We start from the raw sequence: 24,399 nt of genomic DNA, 5'->3' as shown, positions 1-24,399 counted from the left end.
CATGACTATTTCCATGTTGACATGTTAAATATATAATTATCGGATAATAAACTCAAATGATATATCACGTAGGTTTATTACAATGATATTAAAGAATTGCAACTCCCTTGAGGATATAGAACTCAGAGGAATTATAAAAAAATTAAAGTTTTCAACAGACAAAAAAATAACAATAAAATCATGAATTATGAAAGAAATTTAAAGGAAACAACAATTTAATTATTTTATACCAAAAAATAATTTAATTATTTTTAAAGATTATATTTAAAATTATAAATATTTTAAGTAAAGTAATAATTTTATTCCTAACACTTTATAAATTAAGAAAAATTATGAAGAATCAAAATCATTTTATTTCTTGTTTTCTTCTTACCAAGACCAATGCAATTTGCAACTAAAGGTTATTTTCCTTTGGAGTTTATTCTTTCCCGAAACTAGATTTGATGACCCCAGTTGATCGTATCTAACGGTCCATATTCAACCTTCCAGATCGAATCTGAAGCCCCACCCAAAAAGTTTATATTAAAACCCAAATAGTCCCCTAAAGGCCAAAGCTTGTAAGAAAACAAATCCGTGGAAATGAGGGGAGCCAGTGAGAATTGAATTGAACTTAAAAACAAACCTCTGAAAATAAGCGAGGTGCTGCACGAAGATCGATAAATACGAAAGACCCAAGAATCGAAGCATCTTAGAAGCAAAGAATTAAAGCTTAGTGGAAGACGACAGGGGAGAATTCAATGGGTTTCACAATGGGCTTGAATTTCATCCTCCTATTGGTCATGGTGGTCACCAACATCCTCTCCCTTTATCACCTCTCCTCCACCGTTCAATCCCCCAAGCCCCCGCTTCCTACCCGTCCCCGACCACCTCATACGGCAGCTGAACACCATACGCGCCGCCATTAACCACCTCACGCGCCATAACCCATCCTCTGCCGCCACAACGGGGAAACCCAGTTCCGTCGTACCTCTAGATCTTACTCTCCATTCCCAGATCGGCCCCATTGCTTCTTCCTGCCATAACCACCCCGACCTTCTCCATAGGTACATGAATTACACTCCCTTTTCGACTTGCCCTTTCGACCCCGACCTCCAGGAAACGCTTATTCTCAACGGCTGCCACCCGCTTCCCGGAGGCGGTGCTTTTCGAAAACCCCTTCGAAACCGCCTTCTTCTCTGCCTTTGACTCCTTTCCCGACTTCCCTCCCTGATTCCGGCGTCATTTGGAATAAATACTCGTGTAAATCCTTTGCTTGTCTTTTGCAAAACAACCCCACAAGCTTCGATCTCAACGCTCAACGCTCTTCGTTGCTGAAATACACTTCCGAGCTCGATCTTCCCATTTCCCAGTTCGTGCAATTGGCTAAGTCGGCTAACTCGGCTATTCGTCTCGGTATCGACATAGGCGGTGGCACCGGAACCTTCGCCGCCGTAATGAAGAAATCCTACAACGTCACCATGCTGACCACCACCATGAACGTCAATGCACCTTATAACGAGGCCGTGGCTCTTCGAGGGTTGGTGCCTTTACATGTGCCGTTGCAGCAGAGGTTCCCGGTTTTCGACGGCACGATGGATCTGGTCCGGTGTGGGAGGGCCGTGAACCGGTGGATACCGGTGTCGGTGATGGAGTTCATGTTCTATGATGTGGATAGAGTGTTGAGAGCCGCGGGTATTTGTGGGTGGACCGGTTCTTTAGCAAAGCGGTGGATCTGGAGAAAATTTATGGGCCATTGATAGGGAAACTTGGGTATAAGAAAGTGAAGTGGGCAGTGGCTAACAAGACGGATCCCAGTGGTTTGAAACATGGGGAAGTTTACTTGACTGCTTTGTTGCAAAAGCCTGTGTCCGAGTCATAATGGTAATTGGAGATTCATTGAAGTTTAGGTAAGCTTCTACCGGAAACATGAATGAAAACCAAAAAAATACTTTTCATGTTGCTGCATTTTTGTGTGCGCATCTTTTAGGGTTAGTTGGTTGTTTGATGATTTAGGGTTTGTGTGCTAATAGTGACATGGCTCTAGTAGTTGAAGACTTGGAAGTGAATTTGTTGTTGATGTATCAGCACTAGTAACATCTCAGGTTCGAATCTTGTGGAGCAAGAAAACAGGGTTGAACCCAAATGACCCTGGCTCCTTTTCCATGAATTTGATCTGCATTTGTGATCTGATGTTGGTGTTTCTTCGTTTGTCTCTTTGGCTCTGTTCAGACTATTGAAAAACGGAAAAAACGACAGCTGATCGACTAAGATTATGATGATATGATCGTTTTTGCATTGTTGAGTATGTATGTAATTGGTATTTTGAATGCCTTCTGAGAATGGAGTTGTGTACGAAGTTATGAACTGAATTATGCAATCCTTTTTTACTTAACTAGTTTCTGCATTTCATGTCCATCAAAACCAACCAAACCTTTTAAAATTTGTTCGATGAAACGTAGCAGCTTGTCCTGTCGAATGTTTACCTAGTCTGTGATCCGGTTATTCCATCAGCACACTCATAGAGAATTAGATTAGAATACATTGATTTCCCCAACAGGCTTTTGGGATAAAGCTCTGCATGTAATTGCATCTAGTTTACATTTTATCAGTTCTTATTCTGATCATAACCAATGTTTTCTTTTCCAGGTATTTGATTTCAGATCACGATTTGCTTTGATTCAGAAAACATTTTCACCAGCCAGTGCTGGTCGAAAGCTTAACGTCTGTGGTTGAAAAAGTCAGAAATATTGTATAATCCGCAAACTCTCATAAAAATGGTCTAAAGCAAATGGCCGATGGACCTCATTAATTACCCCCCCCAACCTTCTTGTTACAGCATTTAGTTATCTACAAGTAAATCTTTAGAACAATCACTGATAATGGACTAATACCATGGTTTTTGTTTCTTTCTATTTTTGTCGGTGCATGTAAAATGTTTTGAGAAGAGACAGAGTCGTAGGATGTTTGAACATAGAAAGTGAGTTTGAACATTGCATTGAAATGCAGCAAATTTCAGAGGGTCCTGAAGGGTCATTTTCTGGTAAGTGGATGACAATTTGTTGAAATAGAAAAACATATATATAGGTCACGCTGATTAAACTCAAAGTTACAAAATAGATATCTATATTTGACAACTTTCAGGATAAGTGCCCAAACTAGGTCATTTTATAATCTTGGAAAATTCAATGATCAAAATAATTATTTAAGTATAATTCAATGACTTGCTACGTTGTTTACTCACATTTTTTCTTGTTAACCAACAAAATGGCATGAATACTTCAATAGTGGGTTCAATTATTGAACAATCATTGCCATAATGTTTCACGGGGGAGTCATTTAAACTTTAAAAAAATTGTTCGAGGCAAGGTAACGAAATATAATTTTGAAAATAATTTGATTTTGAGACGTTACCAACCATTAAGTTAGGCAGGTTGAAAATTTTAAATGATATAAAATGGTCTGTGTTTTACCAAATATTCGTTTTTAAGAGTTTGAGAGTCGGTTACGTGTGGGGAAGGGTTATCATCCCCACAACGCCCAAATTTTGGTACCTAAACAATTATATGTTGTTTAAATATTGAGAATTACAAACTTGAAAATATATTTATATTACGATCCTATTATTTATTCGAAATTATTTAAAAAGTGTGAACAATCTTCGAGAAAACACTTTAGGAGACTTTCCTATAGATTCTCCTCACAAAAGATATTATTTCACAAATTTCGCCAAGATAAAATAAAATAAAACAAAATAAAAGTGCAAAAACAGTGAAAAATACTCAAAATAACTAAACATGAAATAAATAAAAATATCGAATATAAAACAATCATTTATGCGAAAAATCTTCGAAAAGATACTTTCCCTCTAGTTGGGAGATATTCGTAGATTTCCCTCACATTGAGACTTTTTCATTTTCGTATATTAAACAATGATGAATTATAAAAAAACAAAGTGAAAATAAAATTTCATACAAAGAAAGCTTTCAACAACTACATAATTTATATACAAACATGCATGAAATTATAACGATCAAAAACAAAGTTACAAATTTGTACTAAAATGCACATTTACAAACATGACAGGCTAAAATACAAATAAAAAAGACGTTAGGAAAATAAAAGACAATAGCAAAACAGAAATTTATAGGACTAAAACAAAAAATAGAAATTTAAAGGATTAAAATAATAAAAATAGAAAGTTAAAGGACTAAATAGTATTAATAGAAACTAAAAGGGCTAAACATTAATTACAAAATAAACAGAGCTCAAATTGCAAATGTCAAATAATACAAGCACCATAAATGTAAATAACCCATAATAATATACATGACTAAAATAAAAATAAGCTAGAAACCTAGAGGACCAAACAACCATTAAACTTCAAGTCAAGTAGTGACTAAAACAAAGATTTAAAAATAATATACCTGAATTCAAACAACATCAAACATACACTATACATTAAATTAATGACTAAAATGAAATAATAAAAACATTGTGGCCAAAGTTAAATATTAACAATATTAACATGACATGTAATTATAGGACTAAAATACAAATAAGGAAACATGAGTGCTCAAAATAAAAGAAAATAAAAATTCATTAAATGGCTTTACACTGAGATTACAAAGTACGGGGGACCTAAAGTGTAGTTAACCCATATGCTGAAAACACGCAGAAGGTCCTCCCAGAATGACGTCATTTTAGTTATGAGATATAAACCTCAAAACAAGATTTTCCTTCTTAATTTTCCTCATTTGCTCTTCTTCTCAAAAACAGAGGAAGAGAGAGTTTATAAACTCTTTCATTTTTCTCACGTCGGGGAAGAAAAAGATGGTCACCGCGGTCGGAGGAAGGTTACCCGACAAAAAAAACTCTTCTCACCCTCCACCAAAATCAAAGTTAAATATTAACAATATTAACATGACATGTAATTATAGGACAAAATACAAATAAGGAAACATGAGCTCAAATAAAAGAAAATAAAATTCATTAAATGGCTTTACACTGAAATTACAAAGTACGGGGGACCTAAAGTGTAGTTAACCCATACGCTGAAACACGCAGAAGGTCCCCCCAAAATGATGTCATTTTAGTTATGAGATATAAACCTCAAAACAAGATTTTCCTTCTTAATTTTCCTCATATGCTCTCTTCTCCAAACAGAGGAAGAGAGTTTATAAACTCTTTCATTTTCCTCACGTCGGGAAGAAAAGATGGTCGCCGCGGTCGGAGGAAGGTTACCGACAAAAAAAACTCTTCTCACCCTCCACCAAAATCCCTAAATGGTTTCACCTAAAACCCAATCAATAACCCTATATCTAAAGAATACCTTTCGAAAAACACCAAACTCTGACGACCTTCCAACTTCCAACGGGACGAACCGAGGTATGTATATCTCATTTTCTTCTCTCTTATTTTGTTTTTCTTTCGAACCTCCCTTTTTCCTTTGGTTTTCACTCTTGTTTTATCACCGAATGGTTCCCCTTTCCTCTTTGTTTTTTTTTCCTTTTTTTTCTTCTCCAACCTCCCAAATGCTTTTTTCTCTGTCTTCTTTTCTTTTTTATTTTTTTCTTCTGTCCTTGTGACTGATGGATGATAGCCTCGGGATATTTTGGGATAACTTTATTTTTTTAATTTTTTATGGGGTTTCTTTGATTAATGTATGCTTCTTTGAATGACTTGGTTATCGATGTGGTCATTGTAGGTACGACTCAAGGACGGCGGCGACTCGAGAAGTAATCGACGGTGGCTCACGTGGCTCAGTAATGGACGGTGGAGTCCAATCGCCGATTGGGAAGCTGGGAGGCTAAATATGGCTGCTGATATTTTAGGGTTTAAAACCCTAACCCTTGATGATATAAGACAATTGTACCTTAACAATTGATTGTGGATCTAAGGAAGCAAAATAACTTGCACAAGTGAATGGCTCAAAAGATATGGTTAAGGGTGGTAAACGTATTGGTGAATAGGTGGGCTGTTAAATGAGAGATGGAAGCGAAAGATAATTGAAATGGCTATGAACAAGGGATAGAAGTGAATATAGTATCTTGAAGTCTTAAAGAAGAACCAATGCTATAGACCTTGATGATATAAGACAATTGTACCTTAACAATTGATTGTGGATCTAGAAGGAAGCAAAATAACTTGCACAAGTGAATGGCTCAAAAAGATATGGTTAAGGTGGTAACGTATTGGTGATAGGTGGGCTGTTTAAATGAGAGATGGAAGCGAAAGATAATTGAAATGGCTATGAACAAGGGATAGAAGTGAATATAGTATCTTGAAGAGTCTTAAAGAAGAACCAATGCTATAGAGAGCAAAGACCCAGACTTTATTCTTCTTCAAGGGGTGGTATTAAGGACTTTTGACCCACTAGTTATATGAAATAGGAACCAGAAGTATCAAGGTGAAAAAAAGGGGTTGACGCCACAAGTATAAATACTTGATAAGTCGATAAAAGTCACCATGACTTAAGGAAGAGAATAATCTCACTTATATTAATCAAAATGTCTGAGTACAATTGAGATATGTTTTCCTATTTATAGTAAATGTAGGGACATGGCCGAATAGAGACATAATGGTTCGGCTAGCCCATGTATCTCCCTATAAAGACATAATTTAAATGCTAAAAGAGATGATGGTTTGGACCTTGATGGAGGAAAATGATCCTTGGCTGAATAACTTGTATCCTTTCAAATTGGCGCCAAATGGGAGAGGAGATGATGCTTGGCCGAATGGTTAAATGGCTCTTCATCTTGGCGCCTAAATGAACCCACATGCAAGGCACATGAGGCTGGTCATATGCAAGGCACATGGGTTCTAGGGAACCTTCTGGTGTAGCCTTGTGCATGGGATGATGGTTGGTCATGTGTTTCCCTCAAGCTAGCTTGAGTGTGGAGCTAGCTAGCAAGCATGGGTTTGTTTTGTGAATAACTTCTTAGTCGAGTCTTTGTGAGCTCCATAACATATGTTCAGCTACATTCAGCTACCATTGATATCACTTTCGGCAATTCAACTCTAAATAGTCTAACTAGCTGAGTTTGCTAGCCTTGAGCTCCTCCAGCTGAATTGATCTTTCCTTAGTGTTCCATGAGCTGCCTTGTACCTTGTGAGCTGTTTGTAAGCTGCATATGACGTCCAAATCATCCACCAAGCTACCTCATCGTGCATCACACTCCAATGTACCTATATGTGCAAGGAACAAGGTAAGTCCATGGTATTGAGTTGTTATGAGCTAAATAACTTGTTGTCATGTAAGAATTAGGTAATAAGCTATGATTGAAGGTCATAGCTAAATATCATCTTATAATATGTGTAAGATAATGCATAAAGCTTAAGAGCTAATATGAATGCATATGATCTAATAAAACGAATTATAATGATGTTGCCTTGATGTATTAATCATGTTCAATATGATTATAAAACTATCCTAATATGCTTAAATATCATGTGCATGTTGTGTTCATACTAGGTTATTCTTTATCTACATAACAAGAATTTTTATCATGAATTGTATTATAAGCATGTAGTATTAACATATATAGTAACTTCAATATAAAGGTGTTAAAGAGTACTCCCTTTATTGATGAAAATATGCTTGCATCATCCCCCCTTCTTTAGGGTGATTTGTCCTCAAATCGAGTTCATTATGTCCTTGCATAACGTCACGTCTCCTTGCTAAAAGAAAGCATCCTTTGAACGGTTGTGTTCTTCCTTTAGGTATCCTTTCATAAGATTTCCTTTTAGGTCTTTTTTTTGGAATATGATTTTCCAACAGGTACCTTTTGGGAATGATTTTTATCTAGGATATCCCTTTTGGAAGTGACCTTTCACGTGATTGGTCCTGAAAAGTGAGGAGAGAAGATGTTTCAAATGAAGGGTTTACTTACCTTTTGGCGATTAAACCCTTGGTGAAAAGTTGTGTCTTTAATTCCAATCATCACCAATTTTCTTAGGAACCTATTCATTTTCCAGCCTTGAACCATCGTGTTTCTCTATGAAGAAGTTTGGTGTCATGTTTCATTCATCTTTATTCTTCTTTGGGGTTTTATCTTTGCGCCATGCTTGTATACTCTTTTGTATATGCACTGATCTTGTTGCACCTCTTTTGGCGTCAAAGGCATCAAGGTTACCTTGCGTCCATCATGCTTAAAATGTATTGATTGTGATAACAATCTGATGGCCCTTTTGTCATACTGCCATGGTTTTCCAAGTAAGATGTGGCTAGCATGCATAGGGACAATGTCACAAAGCACCTCGTCCTTGTACCTACCACTGAAAAAGGAATTAGAACTTGTTTTGTAACTTTTAACTCACCTCCTTCATTGAGCCATTGGAGTTCATATGGATGGGATGCTTTGATGTTGCAAATCCAAGTTTTTCAACCATAAGAGTGCTGACTATGTTTGTGCAACTTCCTCCATCGATGATCATTATGCAAACCTTGTCCTTGACATGGCATCTTGTATGAAAATATTGTTTCTTTGAATATCCTCTTGGGATGTTTGTGATTGTAGGTACCTTTTCGAAACAAGCATCTCACCATGATCTGCATTTTCTTCAGTTTCTTCGTCTTGCATTGTTTCAGGTTTCATCAAAAATAGGCTCGTCAGAATCCGATACAATATCTCCATTTTCAAGTACCATCATGGCATTTCGGTTGGGACTTGACTAGCACATGTCCTTTCCCAAAACATTTGAAACATTTGATGTCTCTGGATCTCTCAAAAGTACCAGTTTGTTTTTCTTTACCCCTACTAGATTCACCCACTTGTTTAGTCTTGGTAACTTCTATATGATCCTTGGCTTGTGCCGGAATTGGTTTCCAAAGGTAATAGGCTCTTACTTCCATTTAGTGACCGAGCTTGGACTGTTCCTAGTGTAGGATTTCCTTTTGAGTTGTCTTTCAATTTTCATGGCCACATGTACCATCTCTTCAATCTCTACATAATGCTGAAGTTCACAGGTTAGCAATATCAGGATTTAGGCCAGATAAAACCTTGCCATGGTTGCTTCTCTGTCTTCATCAACATTGGCTCGGATCATGGCTATTTTAATTTCTTTGAAATAATCCTCAACGCTCTTGCTTCCTTGTTTCAGATTTTGTAATTTATGGTAAAGATCTCGGTGATAGTGAGTAGGCACGAACCTTTTCCTCATAATGGCCTTCATTTCTTCCAATGTATTGATGGGACATTCACCATTTTGTCTTCTGGAACTCACCAATTGGTCCCACCAAACTAAGGCATAATCCACGAATTCCATAGCAGCAAGCCTGACCTTCTTTGCTCCGTATAATTTTGGCATTCAAAAATGTGTTCAATCTTGATTACCCAATCAAGATAGGCTTCAGGATCAGTTCATCCTTGAAATGGAGAAATGATCACTTTGATGTTGCTAAAGTTGTCATTTGATTTCGATGAGCATCTCTTCGTGCTACTGATGTACTTCAGCCTCCTCTTCTTCGAATTCTTCTTCCATTCTAGGGCGATTTACTCTTCGATTGCCTAAAGATGATTCAAATTGGTCCATACGATCATGCAAAGGCTCCAAATCTAATTTCAACAATCTGGCCATTTCATGCATGATTGCTTGAGTTTGCAAATTAGGGGCATCTCTTTCAGGGGTTTGTCCTGGACTTCGAGTCATGGTTAGTGAAATAAGAAAAGAGTAAGATGTGTAAAAGACCTTACCAGAATGTACTCTCACAAAGCCTCATGAGTCGCTCCAAGAAAACTTGAATGTCACTCAATCTGCTCGTGTTTGCAACTCTAGGACTTAATGGCTTTACTTGTCCTCTTCTGATCTCACACACTCTCCAGACTTTTTCCTCTCGATTCTCTTGTCTCAAGTTCTAGAGAATTTACTCAAGACTACATCAAGTAAATTTTACTTGTTTGGCGTCGGCTGCAAAAGGGTTAGTAGGAAGGGGAAACAAATATAATGAAAGGGTGGCTTAGAAATAAAAAGAAGAGACACAAAGGGGTTACTTACACAAGTCACTTCACAACCTTCTATCACCACAATCAATTTAAACGGCTTACTTGAATTTCTTGGTGATGATAATTGTTGATGAGTACTTCAACTTCTTTCTTTTCTTCTTTTTGAGTGCTGGATTTTTCTTTCTTTTGAGTGCTTCACTTTGTTTTCTGATTTTTCTTGATTTCTTTGACTTTGCACTTCACTTTGCACTTCTTTTATATTTTCTTTTTGTTGTTGCATGTTACTTTCTTCCACCAAAGCTCTGGTTACCGCTTGATGTAAGGCACTTGTACCTTAACAATTGATTATGGATCTAGGAAGGAAGCAAAACAACCTGCACAAGTGAATGGGCTCAAAAGAGATGGTTAAGGGTGGTAACGTATGGGTGAATAGGTGGGTTGTTTAATGAGAGATAGAAGCGGAAGATAATTGAAATGGCTATGGGTTATGGTTATGAAACAAAGGGATGGAAGTGAGGATAGTATCTTGAAGAAGTCTCAAAGAAACCAATGCTATAGAGCAATACCCAGACTTTAATTGCTTCTTCAAGGGGTGGTATTAAGGACATTGACCCACTAGTTATATGAACTAGGAACCAGAAGTATCAAGGTGAAAAGAAAGGGGTTGACGTCATAAGTATAAAAATACTTGATAAGTCGATAAAAGTCACCAGGACTTAAGGAAGAGAATAATCTCACTTATATAATCAAAAAATGTTGAGTACAATTGAGATATGCTTTCCTATTTATAGTAAATGGAGGGACATGGCCGAATAAAGACATAATGGTTCAGCTACCCATGTATCTCCCTATAAAGACATAATTTAAATGCTAAAAGAGATGATGTTCGGCCCTTGATGGAGGGAAATGATCCTTGGCCGAATAACACTTGTATCCCTTCAAATTGGCACCAAATGGGAGAAGAGATGATGCTTGGCCGAATGGTTAAATGGCTCTTCATCTTGGCGCCTAAATGAACCCACATACAAGGCACATGGGGCTGGTCATATGCAAGGCACATGGGAGTTCTAGGGAACCTTGTGGTACCCTTGTGTATGGGATGATGGCTGGTCATGTGTTCCCTTCAAGCTAGCTTGAGTGGAGCTAGCTAGCAAGCATGGTTGTTTTGTGAATAAGCTTCTTAGTCGAGTCTTTGTGAGCTCCATAACAATATGTTCAGCTACATTCAACTACCATTGATATCACTTTCGGCAATTCAGCTCCAAATAGTCCAACTAGCTGAGTTTAGCTAGCCTTGAGCTCCTCCAACTGAATTGAGCTTTCCTTAGTGTTCCATGAGTTGCCTTGTACCTTGTGAGCTGTTTGTGAGCTGCATATGACGTCCAAATCATCCACCAAGCTACCTCATCGTGCATCACACTCCAATGTACCTATATGTGCAAGGAAACAAGGCAAGTCCATGGTATTGAGTTGTTATGAGCTAAATACTTGCTGTCATGTAAGAATTAGGTAATGTGAGCTATGATTGAAGGTCATGAGCTAAATATATCATCTCATAATATGTGTAAGATAATGCATGAAGCTTAAGAGCTAATATGAATGCATGATCTAATAAAACGAATTATAATGATGCTGCCTTGATGTATAAGAATCATGTTCAATGATTATAAAACTATCCTAATATGCTTTAATATCAATGTGCATGTTGTGTTCATACTAAGTTATTCTTTATCTACATAACAAGAATTCTTATCATGAATTGTATTATAAGAGCATGTAGTATATACATATATATAATACTTCAATATAAAGGTGTTAAGAGTACTCCCTTTATTGATGAAAATGTGTTTGCGTCACTTGATAATCTGGACCATATTAGATTCGGGTCGGGTTATTGGGTCGTCGGGTTGGGTTATTAGACCCTATTGGGTCGGGTCTTGTACTACTGTTTGGGCTCTGGGTGTTGTTGTTTGAGTTGCTGGGTGATTGTAATTGGTTTGAGCTTGTGCATTTGGGCTTCAGGCGACCTGTACAAAATACATATATTTGAATAATAATAATAATAATTAATATACATAATTATAATAATTAAATAATATTTTTTGTAGACCCGGACAAAAACGTGAGTCTAAACTGCCCCTCTTTGCTCATTCTTGTTTTAACAAGAATAGGGCAAAGACAAAAAAAAAACAAGTTTTTGTTTGATTCTCTTTTTGATTTTTGAAATTTGATGTGCTTGTTGGTGGGGACGACACAACTCATACATGATGAAGAGGTATGGTCATCTAAAGGTGACACGACTCCTACGTGATGAGGAGATCTGGTTAGGGGATGACACAACTCATACGCGATGAAGAGTTCTTGCCATCTTTATGAAGGGCGAAACACGGTTCCTACGCGATGAGGACTGGTTATCTAGGGGTGACACGGCTCTTACGTGATGAGGAGGTCTGGTCGGGGGATGACACGGTTCCTACGTGATGAGGACGATAGGTCATCTTTAAGAAATGATAACACGGTTCCTACGTGATGAGGACGATCGTTATCAGGGTGACACGTCTCCTACGTGATGAAGGTCTGGTCTGGGGATGATACGGTTCCTACTGATAAGGAATGCATGCCTTCTTTAGGGACGATAACACGGATTCTACGTGATGAGGACGTAGGTTATCTGAGGTTGACATGACTCCTACGTGATGAGGAGGTCTAGTCGGGGATGACACGTTCCTACGCGATGAGGATGACATGCCATCTTTAGGATAATGGTTTCAAGAGAAACCGACTCAAAGATGATGCTTCAAGAGAAGATGTCTCAAGAGAGACAAATTTCATTTCAAAGGAAACGACTCAAAGATAGGTGTTTTGTTTCAAGGGAACATACGCAAAGATTGTTTTGTTTCAAAAGAAATATACTCAAAGATTTTGTTTCTCAAAAGAAATTGTCTCAATAGAGACAAAATTTATTTTCAGAGAAACAGACTCAAAGATTGTTTTTAAAAGAAACTGTCTTGAGAGAAATTGTCTCAATAGAGACAAAATTTATTTTCAGAGAAACAGACTCAAAGATTGTTTTTAAAAGAAACTGTCTTGAGAGACAAAATTGTTTCAATAAACACTCAAAGGATACTGATAATCTTGTTCTTGTTGGTGAGGAAAGGCCTTGAGATCTTATCGTTCGCATCAGGATGTTGATCCCCAAAGATGCCCAACATTCATGTTTGAATCTCCAAGATACCCCATCATTCATCGTTTCTTGCTTCAGCACTGATTCTAAGCATGAGCTTTATGTCTGAAAGCCACATGTCAACTACTAAGATCAACTCCAGAGAGATTTCTTGTTTGAAAAATGTTTTTCTTCTTCTTTTATTTTCAATAGTCTGAAAATATCAGTTAAAAGAGTTCTGAAAATGTTTAATCAAAGATTTTGAAAATATTACCCCTTTCTAGGTTTTACAATTGAGACAAATCATAAACAGAGCTCATTGATATCAAAGAATTAATTACACTTTTAATCCTTTAATAATTATAGCTATTTGACAAGTGTAAGATTAATGTTATCATTGAGGTATGTCTAAGTAAGGAAATGAAAAAAAGTTTCAAGTTGTTAGTTTTGGTCAATGGTTTGGTATTCTAATTTATTTGTTGTTCACTGATATGAGATAGTTTCTGTACTCATTATTGGAATGTTCTCTGACTCTCCAGCTCTTATGATCTCATTCGGTTATGCGATACCCTATCAAGGGACAACAATTGCACAATCTTTTTTCCACCAGAGTATACTCTTGCAAACCTCGACCTGAGACAATTTGTTTCCTTGCCCCATCAAATTTTGTCCCAAAACTTGGCTTCCTTTGCCCCATCTTCGATCTTGAGCTTCAGAGATATTCATTGAATTCTAAGATACTTTCAGAGAACTTATCTTGTTTGAAAATATTTTTCTTTCCTTTGGATTTTCAAAATTTTGAAAAATATCAAAAGTGTTTTGAAAAAATATGCCTCCTTCTAATTTCACAATTGAAACAAATCATAAACAAGAGTTCATTGGATATCAAACGAATCAACTGCTCTTTTAATCTTTAATAGCGTAAATATTTGACAATATCAAGATCGAAAGGTTGGTTTCAAGGTTAGCTACTTAACTCTAAGGTTTGTTTCATAGATTAGATCACCTTGAAGATCATGGCATGCCCCTCTTTCTTGGTTTGGCATTTTAATCGAGGCGGACAAAATGTCACAATTAGCTTGGTCAATTGCTAGACTATTTCAGAACACTTCTATTTCAGTTCTCTGAAATCTTCCATTTGTTCAAGCTTTGTAGACTCCTCTAGTCAAGGTAGTGCAGAATCTCGGTCTAAAAATTAGATTTCTGAGTGCTTGTGTGAAGTTGACATTGTTTGGGTAGCTCAATTCAGCTTTATTGTACATATATTTATAATTGCCCTATCAATGTCATGGTTGAATGGATTCTATTCATAAAGCCAGGGCTTTCGAGTTTACTCTATAACCATTGCTTTAGCGAAATAGCTCAGCTTTATTGTGTATATATATATTCTAGGTACAGATTCTATTCTTAACTTGTTGAGGAGAACATGTTATAGTCCTGGTGTTTGTTGAAGGTCAGAAAATCTCAAAGTTAGAGTTCAATTTCCAAGAATAACCTAAACTACATTCATCTACTTGACCATTCCATCAAAAGATCATGATCATCATTGAACATCATTAACAAAAGTAAAAACCAATTATTTTGTAATCTCATGTGTTAGTTGCCCTAGTTTGTCCCCTCCTGACACATACCTGAATGTCAAACCCTTTGATTGTTTCTTCACGTGAAGAAAAAACTAGTTAGGTCCCTGCAAGAGAAAAGTATTCTGGTGTATCATGGATTAGGATCAAGGGGTCCTTATTTTGCAGGAGTTGAATCTTTCATTTGTCAAGATTTACAACCTCAATATTAAAAAGCTTTAATTAAATGATATTCAAAGAATTTCAAGGTTAACATTTGCTCATTGTTCGTTCCTAAGAATGAAGTATTTATTGAAAATGTTATAACGTCAAGTGACTTACAAACATTTAAACATAAGAAGTACAAAAGAAAACAAGTTCAAACAAGATGATATGCATGAGAATGCAACAAAACTTCTAATGGATGCCACAACCGATTGCCAATCAGAATGTCCCCATCACATATTGAATGTCAATGCCCCTAAATCAATCAAATTTTAGACCTTGTGCTTCATGCCCCACAATTCTCATGGTGTGCCCTGAGCTCCCAATGTGATACCTGCATATGACATTAATATCATGACCTTCAGGATATGGGGCATCTATTGGTTTGGATTGAACTAGAGTCACAAGGTTCTTCTCAACTAGCGTTGGGAGCATTCCTTATATGTCATCGGAATTGGATTGATGTGAGATGCCCCACATTGTTTATTCTAGTAGGAAGGTTCATGTTCAAGTGAACATCTTGTACTCAATGTCTTAGGTTTTATTGGTAGAAAAATGCCGATTTACGTCTAAAAAGATGATGGTGTGACTTTATTGGCTAAAGAAAGTTATGTGTATGAATTTTATGTATCGAAAAGATAAATGCAATGTTCAAGTCCAAAGAATGTTTCAAGGTCTCAAAGAGAGGGAGTGTCAAATTTGGTTCTTTGGTAGTGACCATGAATTATTTCGGGTAAAAAATTGAGAGATTTTATTTGGGTTTTAGACGGGATAAAAAAGGTCTAATCTTGTATGTCAAAAATATATAATTCTTGAAGAATTAAGAGAATCCGTAATTCATTTGATATTAAAAACTACAATATTAAAAACTTGTTCAATTATTCACCTTAGAATGCACATAAGTTCAATCATTAAGATTAAAATATTAAGCGCATATTAAAGATAGAACAAAAAAGAGTTCAAACAAACAATATCTATGGATGCAAATGGTAGATGTAATGCCCCATCATTCTTCGATTGTCCACGCCCATGAATCCATCAGGTTCTTGATTTTGCTCTTCAATGTCTTACCGTTCTCATGGAATGTCTGGAGCTTCCTATGTGGTAACTGTACACGAGATCAACATTGTAGCCCTCAGGATATGATGACTCATTTATCAGATCATCCTGGAAGCTCAGTCCTACAACCAGCAAAATAACTTCCACCATACTGATTTCAGCTTCTTCTTTTACTTGTTCGAATCTTATTTCTATTATCAATGTGATGTCACGTGATTAGGACCACTTCATCGAATCCTCCACAGATTAATATCATGTTTTCATGAATGTTGCATGTGAAAATGCTTAAATAAATGACATGCAAAATGCAAATGCAAAGGTATCGATTTTCAAAAGTAACCATTCTTAGAAATAGTTCCATTCATCCAAAGAGTTTTCATCTTTACAAGAGAGATCATCTACAAATGTGATTTGTGATATGTAATCCCCATGCAAACTATCTCCTTTTTGCCCTTTATGTTCTTCAAATCAAGCTCTGACCGTCGGATTGTGTTCTTCCTTGTTATGAAAACTCTTTTCTATTTTAATGGTCGCTCTTCTATTCTGATGATTACTTGGTTAATCAATACCTTTCTTTTGATGATCATTCAGAATGCGAAGATGCAAATGCAGATGAAAAAGTGATGGTCATCTGAAATACAATGCCAAGAAGGATGAAAAATGACACACACAAAAGAAACAAAATCAGTTAGTGTGGGAAAAATAATCAATAAAATTAAAAGATGCTATTTAAAGAAAAATATAACACCTACCATTAAGTTAGGTAGGTTGGAAACCTTAAATGATAAAAATGGTATATTTTATCAAGATTCGTTTTTAAGAGTTCGGGAGTCTGTTATGTGTGGAGAAGGGTTAGCATCCCCACAACGCCCAAATTTTGGTACCTAACGATTATATGTGTTTAAATATTGGGAATTACAAACTTGAAATATATTTATTTTATGATCCAATTATTCATTCGAATTTATTTAAAAAATGTGAACAATCTTCGGGAAAACACTTCCTTTGCAGTTAGGAGACATTCCCATAGATTCCCCTCACAAAAGACATTATTTCACAAATTTCGCCAAGATAAAATAAAATAATATAAAATAAAAGTGCAAAAGCAGTGAAAAATACTCGAAATAACTAAATGTGGAACAAAGAAAATATCGAATATAAAACATCATTTATGCAAAAAATCCTCGAAAAGATACATTCCCTCTAGTTGGAGACATTTTCGTAGATTTCCCTCACATTGAAACTTTTTCATTTCATTTTCGTATATTAAACAATTATGAATTATAAAAAAACACAGTGAAAATAAAACTCCATACAAAGAAAGCTTTCAACAACATATTTATATACAACATGCATGAAATTATAACGATCAATAAAAACAAAGTTACAAATTTGTACTAAAATGCACATTTACAAACATGACAGACTAAAATACAAATAAAAAAGACATGCTTAGTAAAATAAAGGACTAAATAGCAAAAAACAAAATTTATAGGACTAAAATAACAAAAATAGACATTTAAAGGATTAAAATAGTAAAAATAGAAAGTTAAAGGACTAAAATAGTATTAACAGAAACTAAAAGGGCTAAACATTAATTACAAAATAAACCAGAGCTCAATTGCAAATGTCAAGTAATACAAGCACCAGAAATGTAATAACCCATAAATAATATGCAAGACTAAAATAAATAAGTTAAAAACCTAAAGGACCAAACATCCATTAAACCACAAGTCAGCAGTGACTAAAACAAAAGATGACAAAATAAATTGAATTGTAGTTGTTGAATTGTGACAAGGGTATAGAAATAAATTGTTGGTATGAAGAGGTTTTTGAAGTTTTCTCGATAATTTGACTTTCATAAGAAGGATTAAGAAGTCTAAGTATTATATATGAATTTAGCATACATTGAAAGTTTAGTAAAATACTTAAATTTAAGAATTATAGTGAGTTATTGAAGATGATGAGTGTTATAGTGCAAAAAGATGGTTTAGGTATGTATAGTTGAGTTTAAAAGCATGAAGAGAGTTAAATAAGCAGAATATGGGGTAAAGTGTTGGAATTTTCAGGTTTAAGAAATATATTCTAGGTTAGTAGTATCAGTACTGGTTGATTGAGTACCTATACTACAAGACAAATTTTGGATAAATATGTAGGGTATCGATACTGCATGAACAATATCGATACCATAGGAAAAGAGTGAAATCTTCACCAAGTTGATACTGAAGTGATAGTATCAGTACCATGGGCATCGATACGATTATGGAGGTATCAGTACCATTTTTTAAATGAAATTATATAATCAAATTGGGTATCGATACCGTGGAAGGGTATCGATACTACAAGCATAGAGGTATCGATATTGTACTTGTAGTACCGATACTACTTAAGTTGGAAATTAGAAATTGGTGTTTATTTAGTTTGTATTGGAAAGAATCTTTTCAAGTACGAATTCCAATATTTATTGGATTGTATATTCATATAGATATCGATCGAAAGCAAGTTCAGATAGGCTGTCAAAGTAAGATTTGAGAGAGAACAAGAGATTGGTATTGTCTAGTGAAACCAAGGTGAGTACATGATATTAAGTGCAAGTTATATTAGTGAATTAAGACTTACGATGAGTCTAATTCCGATATTAGGTTACATGAGTACATGAATATAAGCATGTAGTGATATGATGCTTAGATGTACATAAGTACGTGCATATGTATAGAGGATAGGTGCATTTCTATATGTGATTTATGTGAATACATGTATGTGTGATAAATCATATGACCATAAGCTATGTGTGATAACAAGTTATGTGATCATAAGAGATAAGATATATGACAAAAGATATGCGAAAATGATATATGTGATTACATGTCTATATGAATACAAGAAAATGTGACATGACATATATGTGATAATGGGATATAAGAATCTACGAGAATATTATATGATATAAGTGATATGAAGCTATGAGTTTATGACTATGTGATATGAATGTGTATATGTGACAAATATAATGATAATTCTATGTTATGTGAATTGAGAGCTAGGGGTATAGTTGGCATACCAAGAGTCGAGGGTTCTACGTGGTCCTTCGGCATATATATGTAATCCTTTGGAACATATATACAGTTCTTCAGGACACATATTTGGTCTTTTGGAATATATATGTGATCCTTAAGGAATGGCCCTTCGGGACATTTCTACGCGGTCCTTCGGGACAAATTCTATGTGCCCCTAGTGGGAATTTATACGAGCTGTAGTGACAACATATGTGCACAACCTCTATGTACTCACATATCTTTAGTTCTCAGAAGTATACATGGGCTTTAAAGAGAATAAATAAATAAACTTGGTATGATGTTATGTATGTTCCTTTGTGAATGATATATGTGTTTTATGATATATAGAAACGATAAGTACAAGATCATATGGGAAAAAAAGAATCAATGATAATAATAGATAATGATAAGTATGCTAATGATGATCTATATGTATAAGCCTTGTGTTGCATGATATGTATATGCATTTGTTAAGTAGTATATTTCTATTATTCTTTTACATGTCTCACTAAGTCTGTGACTTAGCATGTGAGTTTCACACGTAGGATCTGAGAAGCATGAAAGAGAAGATAGGTAGCGGAGACAACATAATATCATTGAAGATCATATCAGAAGAAATTTATTAGTATGTCTCTTTGTTGTATATATATAACGTTGGCATATATTTAAAAGACAAAATTGTATAAGCTCTGAACAATTTTTGTAAACTCTTTGAATTGCTATATATAAATTATTTCATATGTTTAAATTAAATCTGAATTTTTCTCTATTTTATATAAGTAAACGATTTAAATTAGGCACCATGAGATTGAGAAGTGATCAAGTGACATGGTCATTCTTTCTAGAAGATTTCAAGCACAAGTACATTGGTGATCAGTTTATTAGGCAAATGAAACAAGAATTTCTGAGCTTGAAACAAGGGGATTATACGGTGAATGAATATGAATGCAAATTTAATAAGTTAAGCTATTTCGTTGCTGAGCTTATCCTGACTGAAAAGGATGTTTGTGATTGGTTTATTGAGGGCTTGCGCCCTAGGTTAAAAGAGGTGTTGCTAGATTTGAATTTGTCATTTTTAAAAGGTGGTTAATCAAGCTAAAGCTCTAGAGAGATCTCAGAATGAGATATTTAAAGAGTAAAAAGTTCAGAAGTCTAAGAGAATTGGTACTTCGTCGAGTTCATCACCATCAAAGAAAAGTAGAGATTTGGATTTTCAAATTTAGGATATTTTTGAATCAGCTACATCTTCTGCTAAAATATCAAATCTAAGTCAATCAAGGCGATGTTATTGTGGAAAGAATCATACAAGAGTATGTCAAGTGGTTTCGGGAGCCTGTTTTAAATGTGGTGATATAGGATATTTCATTCAAGATTGTCCATTCTTGACTGATGAAACTGTGCAGAGAGAGAAATCTGTTACAATATCCCAAAGAAGTAGAGGTAGAGGTCATGGAAGAAATCAGTCTGAGTCATCTACTCAACATGATATGCATCCAACTGCACGAGTTTATAATTTAAGGACCGATGAAGATTTCGAGGATCCAGAGATTATTGCAGGTAAATTTTAATAATGTGGTAAAGTAGTTTTGGTTTTTGTAGATTTGGGATCAACATAGTTATATGCTAGTGGCAATCAGAAAGAGAATTGAAAGATTTGATTTGAAGCTATAGGTAATGAACTGTAGAGATTAATTAGTAGGGCATGGTTCTCAAGTGAATAAGTTGTGTTGAATTTGTATATGGTATGATAATTATTCTGAGATATAAGGAGCCTAGATGGTTATTAGTAAGAAAAATATATAAATAGACTTTGTGCAAGTAATGGCAACTATCAATGTTATATGTATTAACTTCGAATGAGGAATGTATATGATATCAAGTTTGTAGTAAGAGTAATCTTAATTTGTTGAGTATTATAAAGGATTGTTCCATCTCATTGGCAAGTGAAAATTCGAGGAAGAATTTTCTAAAAGGGGTGAGATTTGTAACATCCCAAAAACCAGGTAGTGACTAAATTGTAAGATTTTAGAACTTTGGGTCTAATTTTGAAAAGTTCAGGGATTTATTTGGAAATTAATTGAATAAGATTGATTAGTAAATTATGGAAGGAATGAAGGGTATTATGGTATTTTTAGCTTAAAGGATTTTTGTCATCTTTATTAAGGGATAAGCATGTGGATTTGGGGAGAGTTATCTGGAAGCCTATTCTCTATTGTTTTTCTTCTTCCCGTTAGTCTCATTTCAAAGGTAAGTTGAATTGTAGCTGTTGATTTCTTGGATTTCTAAGTTGGTTTTTTTTGTTTTTTTGGTGTTATATAAGCTTAAGGAAAGCTTATATAAGATCAAAATAACAAAAAGAGAGAATTAGTAAAGGAATTGTGATAAGAGTGTAAAAATGAATTGTTAGTATGAATAGGTTTTTGAAATTTATTGATAAATTTGACTTGTCATAAGAATGATTAAGAAGTCTAAAGTATTAGTGATAACTCCGTAAAAGGTCACATTTTGGGACCTTTTCACTTAAGTTATTGAGTGTTTAATAGCTCATTTAGGACCATGTAGATGCATTTAGAAGTATTTAGTTGCATGTGATGGAATTCAGTTTTTGGGGTTTTCTAGGAAAGTTAATATCAAGTCCTAGGATTTGTTTTCCCCTATAAATAGAGGATAAAGCCACATGGAAGAAGACTTTGGTTCCACCCAGATTTGAGCTTAAAAAGTTAGAGAGAAGGTCTCATCTTTCTCCGTCAATCCTACTTGTCGTGGCTTTTCTCCTTGACAAGCCAAAGGGAGTGGCGTTCTAAGCATCCGAGAGGAGCTAGTTCGCTAAGAGTAGTTCTTGGTGGATGAGAAAGGTATTTGGTAGTGCACGTTGAAGGCTTTTTCTCCTCCCTTTAGTTATTGCTTTCATATTTTGTTGTTGGGTTGTAAGGAACGAATGAAACTTGCTTTGTTCTTGTTATTTCTAACCCCACCATGAACTAATCCTATTTGGTGGGAGTTCACTTGAATGTTTAAGTTTTTATTGCAATGAATGGTTAATTTTCTCTACTTTATTCTGTTTTGTTTGTGAAACTTAATGCCTTAAAGTTGTAGGAGCTACAAGAGTAGCCTTTCCTTAGGAGAGCCTGAGGGTTCGAGAGAATGCCTTGGCAATTTATCTTTAGTCTTCAAGGGAAACTAGGGAGGAATTACATAAACAAGGGGTTCTAGGTAGTAACTAGGCCTAATCCACCTTAGAGATAAGGCTAGGATTTCATTCGACTAAAAGGAGCTGTACAAAAACGATAGGTTAGATGTTAATACTGCCGCAAAAAGGTATTGCCTAGACATATCCTATTATCTGAACCAATAGGATCACTGTAGGGGTTTACGCCAATCAGATTTGCCAGGGCATCTTTAATCTTTCAAGTCCCTTACTAGAGATAGTATAGGGCACCTCTGTAGACTCTGTCAGGCAGCTAGGCATAGAAGAAATATCATTCAGAGAAATAGACTTAGATTTTCCTAGTGACTCATACCACTCATTCTCATAGCAGCTTGTCGTGTGAGAAATCTAAAGTCCTATATATATTAAATCTAGTATTTGCATTTTTATTTTGCCTTGACATTTCCATTTGTTTGCATGCGTCAATTTAATTTGCCGCAACATATCCATTTGCTACCATACCACTATTTCATTTCCAAAACATCCATCTCATTTTGCCACAGCATTATCATTTGTACCTACCATAACTAACTTTACTTAGGTGACAAAGTAAAGTGCCTTGACAAACCTATTTGATTTCCCCAATTCCCTGTGGAGACGATACTCACTTTATCACTTTATTACTTGTTCGATTGTGTATACTTGCACACATATCCGCACTCATTTATAGTACTCACAAAGAGCAGACAAGTTTTTGGCGCCGTTGCCGGGGAGTTGGCAACTGGAAGTTAAATTGATTTGTCATAGCATTTTTATTTTACTTTTTCATATTTTCTTTTTAGTTAGCTTTATTTTTTTTGTTATTGTCCTTAATTTTTCTTCATTTATTTTTCTAGGTACATGACCCGAAGCAACCCTGAAGATCCATTAGAACCGATTAATCCTGAAATCGAGAGGTTTTTTAGGCAACGAAGACACGCTCAACGTGTAAACATGTACCAACTCGGAAATCAAGGTATTAGTCATGAGGAGGATTAGAATGTCGGGGCAAATTTAAATGTTGGAAACGCAGCTAGACCTCGTGCCATTCGTGATCACCTAAATCTGATCTTAGAGAATTTAAATCCTGGAATTGTGGCCCCATATATTCAGGCAGCCCACTTCGAGCTCAAACCTGTCATGTTCAATATGCTGAACTTCATAGGACAGTTTGGGGGTTTGCCAAATGAAGATGCCAGGCAGCATATTCGTAATTTCTTAGAGGTGTGTGATTTTTTCCGCCAACAAGGGGTGCACGAAGATGTTTTCAAATTAAAGTTATTTTCGTACTCCCTGCGTGATCGAGCAAGGGCGTAGTTGAATGGCATTCCAGTGGGTTCAATGGAGTCGTGGACTAATCTATGCAAAAACAATTTCTGTTGTATAATCCTCCAAATATGATCACCCAACTAAGGAACGACATTGCTTCCTTTCGTCAGGCTGATGACGAGTCGATATATGAATGTTGGCATCGATATAAGGCATTGCTTCGTAAGTGCTCAAACCATGGTTTTCAAGATTGGACACAAGTGGTGATGTTCTATAATGGAGTAAACGCACCCACGAGGATGATGCTAGATGCCTCGACAAATGGGACGTTACTTGACAAATCACTAGCAGAGGCATTTGACATTCTGGATAAGATTGCCACTAATGATTATCAGTTTTCATCCACAAGGCTTGGAGTTGGGCGCAAGTCACACGGAGCTTTTGAGCCAGATTCTAAAGAAAACGTGTCCGCCTAACTTGCTGCTATCACCAACATGCTGAAAATTTTGCAAAGGCCAAGTGAGGTGAGAGAAGTGAAGGCAACCCATTCAGCTTTTTTATTATGCCACGACAATCACAATAAGAGTGACTATTCAACCAATCAGGAATCCATCAACTTTGTGGGTAATTTTAATCGAGGTAACAATAACCCCTATTCCAACACGTATAATCCTAGATGGCGTCAGCATCCAAACTTTTCATGGGGAAATCAAGGATCCAACAATACCCATCAGCCAGCTTGATCACAGAATTTCAATGACTCCCAGGGTTATCAATCGAATATGCCATGGCATAATTCTAACAAGGGTGGACCATCTTTATCAAATACAAGTTCTTTGGAGGCCACAATGCAAGAGTTTATTACGACAACAAAGACAATGCTGCAAGACCACGCAACCTCCATCAAAAATCAATGAGCTCTGCTTCAAATCCATAGTTCGTCGATGAGAGCGTTGGAGAG

General features: G+C 35.7%; 1 pseudogene; it reads left to right on the top strand.

The window, feature by feature from the left end:
* The first annotated feature begins 595 nt into the window (after positions 1 to 595).
* LOC120170808 lies at positions 596 to 14,057 on the top strand (annotated as a pseudogene).
* The last annotated feature ends 10,342 nt before the right edge of the window (positions 14,058 to 24,399 follow it).

The sequence above is a fragment of the Hibiscus syriacus genome, unplaced genomic scaffold (assembly GCF_006381635.1).
Source record: "Hibiscus syriacus cultivar Baekdansim isolate YM2019G1 unplaced genomic scaffold, ASM638163v2 tig00111794_pilon, whole genome shotgun sequence".
Classification (NCBI taxonomy): domain Eukaryota; kingdom Viridiplantae; phylum Streptophyta; class Magnoliopsida; order Malvales; family Malvaceae; genus Hibiscus; species Hibiscus syriacus.
Note: the sequence above shows the minus strand (reverse complement) of the source record. Positions and strands in the feature narration are given on the sequence as shown.